Here is a 13,364-nt window from a genome sequence, read left to right as displayed (position 1 = left end):
CCTTCTGGGTGTCTGGGTGGAGCCCAGGGGGATGGGAATGAAGTTGAGTCGGTGTGTGTGCAGTGACTCAGCTGTATCTATACACAAACCATGGCTCCCTGAGAGGCAGGGACTATGATGGCTCACTTTTCCTGCTCAGTCACTCTGTCATGTCCAACTCTTTGCGATCCCATGGATTGTAGCCCACCAGGCTCCTCTATCCATTGGATTTTTCAGGCAAGAATACTGGTGTGGGCTGCCATTTTCCCCTCCAGGAGATCTTTCTGACCCAGGGATCGAACCTGAGTCTCCTGCAGCTCCTGCCCTGGCAGGCAAATGCTTGACCATCAAGCCACCTAGAAAGCCCCTATGATGGTTCCATCATCACTTTTGTGCCCTGGCCCTGATCTGCCAGTGGAGACTCTAGAGGGAGCCAGCAAGGAAGGAAGAGGAAGCCATTCCTCTGATCAAATCCCCTGCTGCACTTTCTTACCCCAGTGGAGGCAATGTCTGTCCACAACAGTGGCCAACTCCAGTTTGCAGGGTTTTTTGACACTGTTCTCATCACACAGGCTCAGAGACCTCCACCAGTTGAGCTGAGCCTTCTCAGAGCTGGGACCCAGCAGGACTGAGCTTTCAGGAATGATACTTAAGCCCCACCTCCACCCACTCACACCGGGGTGGGAGGAGGGGAGAGCCACTCCCATCACTACCCCTGGAGGATACTTTCCTGGTCTTTTGTCTATCTGGTTGTCTCCTTAAGAATATATGCAGAGTTTACAATTCTTTAGAATAAATACTCTCTCTTAAAGTAGCAGGAGGAGAGGGAGGGCAGAAGTAAAAGGGAACGACAGAAGACAAGATGGTTGGATGGCATTACCGACTCAAAAAACATGAGTCAGTACGCCAGCAAATCTGGAAAACTCAGCAGTGGCCACAGGACTGGAAAAGGTCAGTTTTCCAATCCCAAAGAAAGGCAATGCCAAAGAATGCTCAAACTACAGCACAATTGCACTCATCTCACACGCTAGTAAAGTAATGCTCAAAATTCTCCAAGCCAGGCTTCAGCAATACATGAACTGGGAATTTCCAGATGTTCAAGCTGGTTTTAGAAAAGGCAGAGGAACCAGAGATCAAATTGCCAACATCCGCTGGATCATCGAAAAACCAAGAGAGTTCCAGAAAAACATCTATTTCTGCTTTATTGACTATGCCAAAGCCTTTGACTGTGTGGATCACAATAAACTGTGGAAAATTCTGAAAGAGATGGGAATACCAGACCACCTGACCTGCCTCTTGAGAAATCTGTATGCAGGTCAGGAAGCAACAGTTAGAACTGGACATGGAACAACAGACTGGTTCCAAATAGGAAAAGGAGTATGTCAAGGCTGTATACTGTCACCCTACTTATTTAGCTTATATGCAGAGTCCATCATGAGAAACGCTGGGCTGGAGGAAGCACAGGCTGGAATCAAGATTGCCAGGAGAAATATCAATAACCTCAGATATGCAGATGACACCACCCTTATGGCAGAAAGTGAAGAAAAACTAAAGAGCCTCTTGATGAAAGTGAAAGAGGAGAGTGAAAAAGTTGGCTTAAAGCTCAACATTCAGAAAACTAAAATCATGGCATCTGGTCCCATCACTTCATGGGAAATAGATGGGGAAACAGTGGAAACAGTGTCAGACTTTATTTTTCTGGGCTCCAAAATCACTGCAGATGGTGATTGCAGCAATGAAATTAAAAGACGCTTTCTCCTTGGAAGGAAAGTTATGACCAACCTAGACAGCATATCAAAAAGCAGAGACATTACTTTGCCAACAAAGGTCCATCTAGTCAAGGCTATGGTTTTTCCAGTGGTCATGTATGGATGTGAGAGTTGGACTATAAGGAAAGCTGAGCGCCAAAGAATTGATGCTTTTGAACTGTGGTGTTGGAGAAGACTCTTGAGAGTCCCTTGGACTGCAAGGAGAGCCAACCAGTCCATCCTAAAGGAGATCAGTCCTAGGTGTTCATTGGAAGGACTGATGTTGAAGCTGAAATCCCAATACTTTGGCCACCTGATGCGAAGAGCTGACTCATTTGAAAAGACCCTGATGCTGGGAAAGATTGAGGGCAGGAGAAGAAGGGGACGGCAGAGGATGAGATGGTTGGATGACATCATCGACTCAATGCACATGGGTTTGAATGGACTCTGGGAGTTGGTGATGGACAGGGAGGCCTGGCATGCTGCAGTTAATGGGGTCGAAAAGAGGCAGACAAGACTGAGCAATTGAACTGAACTGAACTGAGCAAACTCTGGGAGATAGTGAAGGACAGGGAAGCCTGGAGTGCTGCAGTCCAGGAGTTCACAAAGAGTTGGACATATCTTAGCGACTGAACGATGAACAACAAGAAAATAACTGATGGGCTTTTGTCTCCTGATTGGACCTTGTCTGGTATGTGGGCAAACCACACTCTGGGAATGTAAAAGGTCTTGCGCTTGCTGAATGAATGACTGCAGGAATGAATGAATGAACAAGTGCTGGGTCGCTGACAAAAGGCCATGCTCAAACACTAGTGGGAATGATGGTGTCCTGGGAGGCCAGCTGGGTGCCCCTGGGACTTGCCCCCAGCTCACTCCCTTGCCTGCCACCTACTCCCACCCAGCTTTTTGCAGAAACCTTTTCCTGGCTCTGGGCTCCCTCGCTGCAGACAGGGGAGCAGACAGGCTCCACACCCAGGCAAACAGAACACAGTCAAGGGTGTCTGCACGAGGCCACCCAGCTCGGCATGAAAACACAGCACTTCACCGTCTCCCAGACCTGCACTTAAACCTAACTCCCAACTCTGGCAAGTCTCAAACCTCATCCCCTGCTCAAGGAAAGAACACAGCCAAGGGAGAAGTCGGGTTGACTATTACCCAATTGAAGTAACACAGTAGGAAGCAAATGAACCTGATTCTAAAAAATGGAGTACATTTCTGGCTTGGCAGAGGAAAAAAAGTGCATAAATTTTTAAATGCACCTGAAATTTTCCGTGATTACCCCCTCACCGAGGAGCTGGAATCCTAAAACGAGAGCGCCACCTGCTGTCCATAGTCAGAACCTACAAGTCGCGCGTATTTCAAAGCAGCAGACCAGAATGGTATAGCTAATGGATAAACGTTCCATATTAATAGTGTACAAAACCATACATGCGTGATGCTTAGAAGTCACTTAACTTCCCCAAGAGGTTTGGCTCAACTCAGAGCAGGTGAACTTACCACAAGTCCGAGTGACTCCAAGGAATGCATGTTGTCCAGCGCCGTGGTCTTTGAAGAGGTTTCTCACCTAAAGATTCCAGTATTCCACACTTTCTGGCAAAACTCTTGGCAGATGAAACAGAAAACAAACAGTTCCCTTGTGAAAATAAATAGTTATGGCTGTGGATTAGACAAGATAAGAAGATCGCAGGAGCATGTTCCATGGAGCTGGTAAACCCAGGATGTTAGGACTAGGGGGGATCTTTGACATTTTTTACAAGGACCATAGCAAGCCTTAAGAGTAGGTGATATGATTGACATCTTGTAGATGTCACTGTAGGGTCGTGGAGGGGATGGTGCTTACGGAAGAGCTTTGAAAGTCTAGAGTGGTGATGGTGATGATGACGATGATGATAAACATTATTTGTTAGCCCACATCCAGGGAGACAGTGAAAGATAGGGAAGCCTGACATGCTGCAGTCGCAAAGAGTCAGACTTGACTTAGCGACAATCCTAGGTGAGGAAAAAGAGACCACTTTTCCCAATCAGTTTCTGATAATTCTAAAAAAGAGGCATAGCTCTCAGAAAAAATTCAGGGTGAGGATTAAAATGCAAATACGGAGACTTCGTTGTTGGCGCAGTGGCTAAGACTCCATGCATCCAATGCAGGGGGCCTGTTTGATCCCTGGTTGGGGAACTAGACCTCATAGATCACGTCTAAGAGTTCACATGCTACAACTAAATATCCTGCAAGCTGCAACTAAGAGCCAATGCAGCCATATACATAAATAAATAAATATCAAATTCCACGGAAAACAAGAAAACGCAGACTCACGTGTGTTTCCCCAAACAGCAAAGGGTGTTATTGCAATAAATTAAGTTCTTTCCTGAAACAAGTTTTGGAGGATGGCAGGGAGGGGCAGAGTGTCTAGCATGGTGTTGTTAGTGACTCGGTCCTGTCTGACTCTCTGCAACCCCATGGATCACAGTCCTCCAGGCTCCTCTGTCCATGGATTACTCTGGGCAAGACTACTGGAGTGGGTATCTCTTCCCTTCTCCTGGATATCTTCCTGGATCCAAACTGAGTCTCCCGCATTGCAAGTAGATTCTTTACTGTCTGAGCCCCCTAGCATGGATGACTACGAGCTAAAAAAACAAAAAGTGTTGATAACGGTGATCACATCAAAGGGGCCCAAGGAAGCACAGGTGACTGGGGCGGCATCAGCCCCAGGACACAAGGTCAGGACAGGTGATCTGAGACCTGCGAGGTTGGGAGGGTCCTTTTCCCGCCAGTTCAGCCCCTCCACCCTGCAGCCCAGGAAAGTGGGCAGGGGCCATGGGAGCCACAGCCCTGCTTACAAAGCCAAGGGCCTGTGTGACCTCTAGGATTACTTGATGCTCTGGTCTCCAAAGGAAGAAGGTCTTTTTCTGTGAGGTTTCAGTGTTTCACCTTTTTTCCTGCTTTGTTTCTACTTCGTGTGGGGCTTATTTCACAACTGCTGTGGATGTGGGATTATCCCCTGTCCTACTGCCGATAAGAGTCCCCATCATGGTCCCCGTGAATTCATGCCATCTCTCTCTGACCAAACAATCCATCATGATTCCCTGACACCTGGCAGAGTCAAGTGGTAGTCACTGAGACAGCACAAGACCCCGAGGTGCTTCTGAACCATCAACGACTGGTTTATATTCAGTGAGATTCTAGTGTCAAGTGTATTTTCCAGTGACCCAATTTCCTGAAATCGCACGTCAGCATTGCCAAACATGACATTTGGCGAGTCCCTGTTAACCAGGATATCAACTGACCAGAAGTCCTCTCCTAAGGGTGTTCACACATCATTTGCAATAAGAGCCTATAAAGTCAAATTAATTTCTATGCTGATATGACATTTTCATTTCACTGATAATTGAAGGCTTTCTGGACCAGAGAAATGTTCCTTAAGGTAAATCTTAAAAAACAATTAAAGCACGTCAGTCATAATAGATATTTTTATGATATTGATAACATTGGCTAAGAAAACTATTAATGTTAGCCTATAGCTCCTCGGACTTTGCTCAGCAGTCTAAGGGAGGAAGAGTGAATAAAAGATAGGGTCTTATTCTCTCTGCAGTAGCTTTCTTTGATGCTATAAAGACATCATTGCACATGTATTTCCTAGAATGATTGGCAGGTGGGCAGAGCAAAGATCCGTCCATGTCACACACAGCCAATCTGGCCTGGGTGAGTTTACAGTTATGGTGTAGAAGGACTTCTTAGGCAGTGAAGATGCCACAGGAATGCAGGGATGATTCAAATGTTTTTGTCTCCCTTAGAGGCAATACCATTTAATCATTGTTGACTAAAAAAAGATATACTCACAACCTAAAAGTTGAGAGTTAGGTTTTATTCGGTGGGAATGTTAGGACTCGAGCCCGGGAGACAGCATCTCAGCTGACCAGGAGAGAGCTGACGCGCAGGAGGCAGGGGAGGAGCCAGGCTGTATACAAGTTTGCAGCACCTGGTGGAGGGGGAGGTAATCTGAATATGAAAAGATTACTATTAATTAAGAGAAAATAAAATCTCTCACATGAAGAGATTTATCAGTCTCCTGTATATGGGAAGATGCAAGCATCTGGCTTGTTGAAATCATTTCTTTCCTATGCATCTAGCTATCTGGGGCCAATCCTGCTTTCTTTATTGTTCAGATACTAATTCCTTGTTTACCGTAAGAGATGGCTAATGTGTTGGATGGCCACTTCTCACACGGCACCCCCCCCAAGCCAGTTTCTCAGCACTTACCAGGGAGGCAGTAGCTGATGGCTTCCAAAGGGCTGTCTTTGTTTCACCTGGGCCTAGTAATTTGCACTTCCAAAAGGCTTATTTAGTGGTAGAGCTTAGAGCAGAAAACATTTCATTTCTCATCATCAAATGAGAATAATCCAGAAATGGATGCAGACTGCCTAATATATGAATTAATAATGGTGCCATGAGTTGATTAAGCAGTTTGGTCTTGAATTAACAACTCTATTGATTGTGAGCCTGGGAATTCTGAATAAAGGCTTTTTTCCTTTTCTTTCTTTCTTTCTTTTTTTTTCTTTTACACTGCTCAACAGAAAGCTGAAAGTTGACAAAGCCTCAGCTGACCTCAGTTTTGTGAACAAGCAGACCAGCCACCATGCTGGGGAATATCTATTGTCTGCCTCTTCCACACACAGCAGACACCAAATTACAAGGTGCCAGAAAAGAGGAGGGACTCTTTCCAGCGTCCTCTACCCAAGAAGGGAGCTAGCAGGAGGCCTGTGCAAATTCTGTCCACAAGGGAATGAGAGACAGAGTAACTTTCTAGGTGTCCTGAAACTCATGGTTTGTTAATTAGAGGAAAGCACACCAGGTTTCCCGAGAGGATGGGGAAAGAAGGACCTCCTTTCCCTGACTCGAGGGGGTGCCGTGTTCAACCAGAAGTCTTCCAGAATGTTCAACCACTCAGGTGTCTCATCAGGGGGTGTTTTAGATTATTAAATCAGACTGTTGTAAAATGATTTGATCATTTTTCACAGTGGGGCTCAGCTTTCATTGCTTTCTTTTGCCACATCTGCGAAACTGTCTCTCCCTTTCTGCTTCCATTGGGTTCCTATTCCCCAGGTGCTACTGCTGGTGGGGAGTCCTGGAGCAGATGGATAGGTTGGGGCATCAGCAGGAAGCTGGCCGAGGGAGGTGTGGACGGACATCCGGACATCCGTTAGTCTCTTGGACAGGGTCAGGACTCAGACAAAAGGCAAGGAAATAAGGGCCCGCCCCTAGGTCTGAGCAGACAATGAGCACACAACTCTGGTCCTTGGGTCTGTCGGAATGCCCCAGGCAGAAGTCATTCAAAGGTTGTTCCCACTGAAAGTTTCGTGGTAGGACATCAATGCACTGTCTGCCTCTTTATTCCAAGATCTATCTCTTCTATACATAGGAATGTTGTCCACATGTTGTCCATATTACACCTTGCAGGACAATTACTAGGTGCTCCTATTTACAATAGCCAAGACATGGAAGTGATCTAAATGTCCATTTAGGAGTGAATAGAGAGATGTGGTACACATATACAATGGAATATTACTCAACCGTAAATAAGAATATTACTTAACTGTAAATAACGCCATTTGTAGCAACCTGAAGTGATCTAGAGATGATCATACTAAGCGAAGTAAGTCAGAGAAAGAAACATATCATATGATATCATTTATATGTGAAATCTAAAATAATGATACAAATGAACTTGTTTACAAAATAGACTCACGGACTTCAAAAACAAAGTTATGGCTACCAAAAGGGAAGCATGGTGGGTGGGTGGGATAAGTTAGAAGTTTGGGATTAACAGATATGAACTACTGTATATAAAATAGGTAATCAATAAAGACCTACTGTATAGCACAAGGAACTATATTCAATATTCTGTAATAATCTATGTGGGGAAAGAATTTGAAAAAGAATGGATATGTGTATAGGAGACAAAGCCAGGCCTGTCCAAGGTGAGAAGTCTCCCCCAATGCCACAAAAGAACTTAGCTTCAACCAGATTAAGCCTCAAGATAAAGGTAAACTGGAAATAAATCCACATTCCTCTCCCCAGGGGTGAGCTAGAGAAATGTCCGATTTTAAAGATTAGGGCTGATTTTGGAGAAAAAAATATTCACCGAGAGTTCATGAGGACAAGCCAGGCCTTAAGCAGGCTGTCATTCTCTGAGTAGTCTGAAACGTTAACTATGTACCTTAGATAAAAGCCGCCCCTGGTAGTCTGGTGGCTAAGGCACCTGGGAACCAACAGAAGCAACTGCAGAACCTCTCTGAAAGAATCTCCTTCTGACCTTCAACCTAGTTTTCAAAGGAAGCTTTCAGTTCCTTCAGGTAAAGCTTGATGGTCCAAAATCATGAGATTTACAAGGAAGACATGAGTGAGAGGCAACAGAAACAAAACTCAGCAGAACTCAAATAAGATATTAGATGTTGGATTATCAGACAACAGACATTAAAATAAGCACATTTGATAAGTTCAATGACATAGAAAGAAAAGGGATCAAAAAATAGTAGTGAGGAAGAGATTAGAGAGAAAGACCCAAGCGACTGGATTAAGAACCAAGTGGAATGTCTAGAAACGAAAACTATAACATCAAAACTTTAAATTCAGTGACTGCTGTTTAACTGATCAAGACTCAGCTGAAGAGAAATTAACAAATTAAAAGATAGACTTGAAGAGATTTTTCTAGAATTCAGTCCAGAGAGAAAAAAACAGATGAAAAGAGGTTAAGTCCCATGATGTGTGCTAAGTCACTTCAGTCGTGTCTGACTCTTTGCAGCCCCGTGGACTGCGCCCCCTCAGGCTCCTCTGTCCATGGAATTCTCCAGGCAAGAATACTGGAGTGGGCTGCCATCCATCCCCTCCTCCAGAGGATCTTCCCAACCCAGGGATCAAACCCCGGTCTCCCGCATTGCAGGCAGATTCTTTATCACTATCGCTACCTGGAAAGCCCTTAGATTAAAAATATAACAAACACTGCAACATGGTCTCTGTGGCTACTGATTGCACATCAGGCAGGGTTTCAGGCAGCAGTGGGCTCTGCCATGTAATTCACACATTGCTGTAGAGTGTCCACAAGGCCACAAAGCTCCTATCACCCACAGAAGGCATGAAAGGATCTGTTCACTCAATCAGGTGGCATCGTTGGACGAGTGTCCATCACAGGCACGTACCTACAACTGTGCTCGGGCGCTGTGGGGTCATCAGAGCCAGAGGCTGTGGACACGGGCAGTGTCCCTGTACAGTACCGGGATTAGTCCTGTCGAAGAACATGATATAGTGCAGGACAGGTGGCTCTACTTCGTGACTATTGAAATGAGAGGCCCAACGAGAGCCTAAGAGATGAGTGATGCTAATCCCCTTCCGCCTCTTGACAAGGACGGCCAGGACCGCATCTCACAGCTCATGGGGACAGATGATCCCAGAACAGCATCTCAGGAAGTGGGGAGGGGACTGCCACAGATCCCTGGGATCAGAGAAGCCAGGGGCTGACCTGTCCCTCCACAGGCAAGATTTCTCCCAACAGAGGGAAATAGCTTCAGAGGACTTGGAAACCAGAGCCAGAAATGGAGCTGGAACCAATGCGATGGGCAGACAATGGGGCTCCACTGTAGGGAGACTTTAGGAGACAGGAGGAGCACTTGGGCTGTGGGCTTGGGAGGACTACATTGGTGAGACAGTGGAGAGATGGGGGTGATCCTGGAGGATCCTGCAAGGGACCAACCCAGGGAGGGCCCGGCAGAACTGCTGACTTTTGGTTATTTGTCTCTCCCATAAGAGGCTAAATACAGCATAGCGTGCTTGGACTCCCACCTCCTACAAGGATATCCTGGGGCATGGAAGCTCCCATGGGATGAGGCTAAACTTCGCCCGACATTAATTTTTTTTTTTCCTTCTGACTCAGGATACATAGTGCAAAAAGCATCCTCTGTGTCAGCAGCCAAAGCCACTCACCTGGGACATGCAGCCTCATCCTTCACATTTGGCATTTTGATCCCCTGTTCTGTCTGAAGCTTAAAATGACACAGCTGCCATGGTATGTGAAAGTCGCCTTTGCTCTGTTTACTGTTGCATTTCATCCTTGATTTCCCATCACTTTTCGAGGTATTGAATGCATTATTGAAAGGCTCGGTTGACGTCTACACCCTCCTTCAACTGTCTTCGAGTTTTGCAGCCAGATATTTTAACAGTTACTGCAACTCTGTTGCAGGGTGTAAAAATGTTTGTGTTTGCTTATTGGAAAAAAAAAAATCAGTAAAATCTGACTACAACATCTGGGGATCTTACTACAATGTTTGAGTCGGAAATGATAGACTGTCCATCCGGACATGGTGGCATTTGAAGTTCTGAACGATGAAGATGTTCTGGAGTCCAGGATGCAGGGGCTTAGCGCAGTTCACCACACACGCCATCAGGCTGGACCGCAGCCAGGAAGCGAGTCACAGATGGAGTTCCACTGGGGGACCGCAGCCGCCAGCCTGAGCCCAGAGTCCATCTCGAAGGAGGATGCTCGTGGGGAGGGAAGGAGGAAGGACAGGCTGCTCGGGGCATGGGCAGAGTCTTCTCTGCCAGCACTCGACACACAGAAGAGTTTCTTTCCCAGAAAACACACACCAGGGAAGTCTGGGAACTAGGTGCCCACAGAAGCCAAGCGTGCACTGGGGCCTGGAGCAGAAGGCCTGCACTGGAGGCCCCTTGACTCCCCAGGGCTGCAAGTTTGGGCATCAACCACTAGGGCCTCAAAAATTGTCTTTGGGAGAAATATGACAGGGGTGAGTGCATATGTCATGCACTCCATGAGCTAAGGTGAAGAATCTGTCCTTGGAGGATGTGACCGAGGCCATCACGGCACAAAAACACCAGCTTTCTTAGAGGAGCTGGTTGTGGTCCTGGAGGGTCCACTCTAACTGTGACAGCAGGGACTCTGCTGGCCAAAAGGGAGGTGACAGGGAGGGCTTCCTAGAAGCAGACAAGACTACTCCCAAGGCTCCTGGCCAGTGGCCAGAAACACGAGGACCAGCAGGGGTCTGTATGCCAGGCCAGCTTCTTCAGACACATTTCCACTCCCAGCATCTGTGTGGAAGCTTTGACATCTAGCCCCCTCTGGTTTTGCCTGCACTGGCCACCCTGCCTTTCTCTTACTGGCTTCAGCTTGGACTCACACTGACTTTGGCCCTACAGTGGTCCCCGTCCCTGCCTCGGTGACACTCCCCCCCGCCCCATCCCGTTCACTTGGGTCCTTGTGTTTCCCTAAGGCAGGGAGTTGCACCCAGCATCCTGGGAGATGGGGGTGGGGAGATGTCTGCTCCCTCCAGGCTGGCTCCTCCTGGCATATGACTTGGGCACAGTGTTGGTCCCACTTTCCTCACTTATGGAAAATCACTAGTTCATAGAGTTGTTGTAGAGATGAATTAAGAGACATAAATATAAATCAGGCTTCCTAGGAGACACTAGCAGTACAAAATCCACCTGCCAACGCAGGGGACGTAGGAGACTCAGGTTCCATCCCTGGGTTGGAAAGATCCCCTGGAGAAGAAATATTGGCAACCCACTCCAGTATTCTTGGCTGGAGAATCCCATGGACAGAGGAGCCTGATGGGCTACAGTCGGTGGGGTCACAAAGAGTCAGGCATGACTGAGCAACTGAGCACGCACGCTCAGAATGAGGTGATACTGCCCACAGTGGCAGTATCGTGTCCTGTCCCCAAGCTCATCATTTATTCATTCAACTCATGACTGCCCATTTAATTAGATATGCAGTGATAATGTAAGTGTTAGCCTAAATAAGTGATGACCACTCGCCTCTGTTTATTCTTTGCTTCTCAAGTACAATATTTTTAAATGAATGTTAACTTTGTTTTCTGCCGAAAAGCACTTCTTCATTAGGGATATATGCACATCATTTACTTCATTTGGTTGATAAAACAGATTTCAATGAAGGCACAATTTCCAAATTAATGATTTTGAATAATTAAATATGAATGCATTCTGTACAATGCATTAAGTACTTACTGTGGGCCAGAAAGAAAGTTATATGCCAAGTGATGCAACCATGAAATAAGGAAAGTATGCTGCTGCTGTCATGTGGTGGGGGGTGAATCCTTACAAGTTACACGTCTGTATGTGTATCTGTGTGTTGACATGCATTTAGTCATATGTGCACATGATCATACTTTAATGCATGTAATTTCAGCTGTGGAAGGAGCAACGAAGGAAAAGTGGAAGGTCAAGGAAAGCTTTTCTGAGAAAGTGTGTTTGATCTGAAACTTGGAGGGTGAGCAGGTATTAGCCCTCGAGGTCATTTCAAGAAGAGGGAAGAGTCCACACTTGAAAGTCCGAAGACAGGATAGAATCTTCAGGAACTAAAGAAGCCAGTATGGGCACACATTTGTAAGAGAATGAACAGTGGACAGACTCCCCTGATGGCCCAGTGGTTAGAAATCTGCCTTGCAATGCAGGGGATGCAGGTTCAATCCCTGGTCCAGGAACTAAGATCCCACGTGTCACAGGGCAACTAAGCCCTCGGGCTCCAACTAGAGAATCTGTGAGCTGCAAAGACCCAGAACAGCAAAAATAAAGTAAAATAAATAAATGAATAACAAAAGATTTCATCTGCAAAAAAAAAAAGAATGACCAATGGAGCTGGAGTTTGTAAAACCTTATAAATCATGTAAAAGATTTTGGATTCTGTTGCAAGTATATTTGAGCAGAATGTTGATCAGGGGTCTGCCATGGTCCAGTTTGCATATTTAAAAGGCCCGCTTGGTACCTATGCTGAGGATGGTTTATGGAAAGGGGGCCAAGGGGATGAATGAGGAGGCCAGAATGAGGTGCAGTGTCAGCTTGAATAGGACAATAGAAGAATTTTGGAGGTGGAATCTCAGGACTGGGTAAGAGAGTAGATGAAGGATTAAGAGCAGGAGAAGGCTAGAATGCATCTTAGGTTTCTGGGTGGGTTAGGGTACCATTTACTGAGATGGACAATGAGGAGAAGACATATCAAGAAATCAATGGACTGAACCATTTGCACACGGGTGAGCCCTCTGTTACTGAGAGTGTTTGAGCATAAATGTTTTTTAAAGACATGTATGGGGGAGAAATTTAGATGAGATGGATTTTAAGATGTGTTCGCTCTAATTTTAGAGTTTGCAAGTATTGGATGGATGTCAGCCTGTTAATATTAAGAGAAAAAGCATAAATACTTGACCATCTCCTGACCTATGGAAATGGTACAGGGTAAAGTTTTCTATTATCTTCAATACAAAAAACTGACACTTCTCTGAATTATAGCTCAGTTGGTAAAGAGTCTGCCTGCAATGCAGGAGACCCCAGTTCTATTCCTGGGTCAGGAAGATTGCCTGGAGAAGGGAAAGGCTATCCACTCCAGTATTCTGGCCTGGAGAATTCCATGGACTGTATAGCCCATGGGGTTGCAAAGAGTCAGATATGACTGAGCAACTTTCCCTTTCTCTGAGTTATACAATATTGTTACAGTATATGAAACTTTGAGAGTTTTAAAGATTTGACATAGTACAGTGACATTATTAACAACACTTCATTTTTGCAAAGAATTCTAAATAATGTCAATCTTCTAAGTTAAAAAAATAAGAATTTTCCAT

General features: G+C 45.7%; 1 long non-coding RNA gene across 1 annotated transcript in view; it reads left to right on the top strand.

The window, feature by feature from the left end:
* The window catches only part of LOC145534847 (uncharacterized), a 45,224-nt gene extending 32,852 nt beyond the window's left edge, over positions 1-12,372 (top strand). Inside the window, exon 5 of the long non-coding RNA XR_014075016.1 lies at positions 9,650-12,372. This is a non-coding gene — a long non-coding RNA (uncharacterized LOC145534847). The remainder of the gene's footprint in view (positions 1-9,649) is intronic.
* Positions 12,373-13,364: the final 992 nt, after the last annotated feature.

This window comes from Giraffa tippelskirchi, chromosome 14 (assembly GCF_054371585.1).
Source record: "Giraffa tippelskirchi isolate mGirTip1 chromosome 14, T2T-mGirTip1v1.2.pri, whole genome shotgun sequence".
Taxonomy (NCBI): Eukaryota; Metazoa; Chordata; class Mammalia; order Artiodactyla; family Giraffidae; genus Giraffa; species Giraffa tippelskirchi.
The sequence above is the reverse complement of the archived record's forward strand: the minus strand, read 5'-3'. Positions and strand labels throughout refer to the sequence as shown.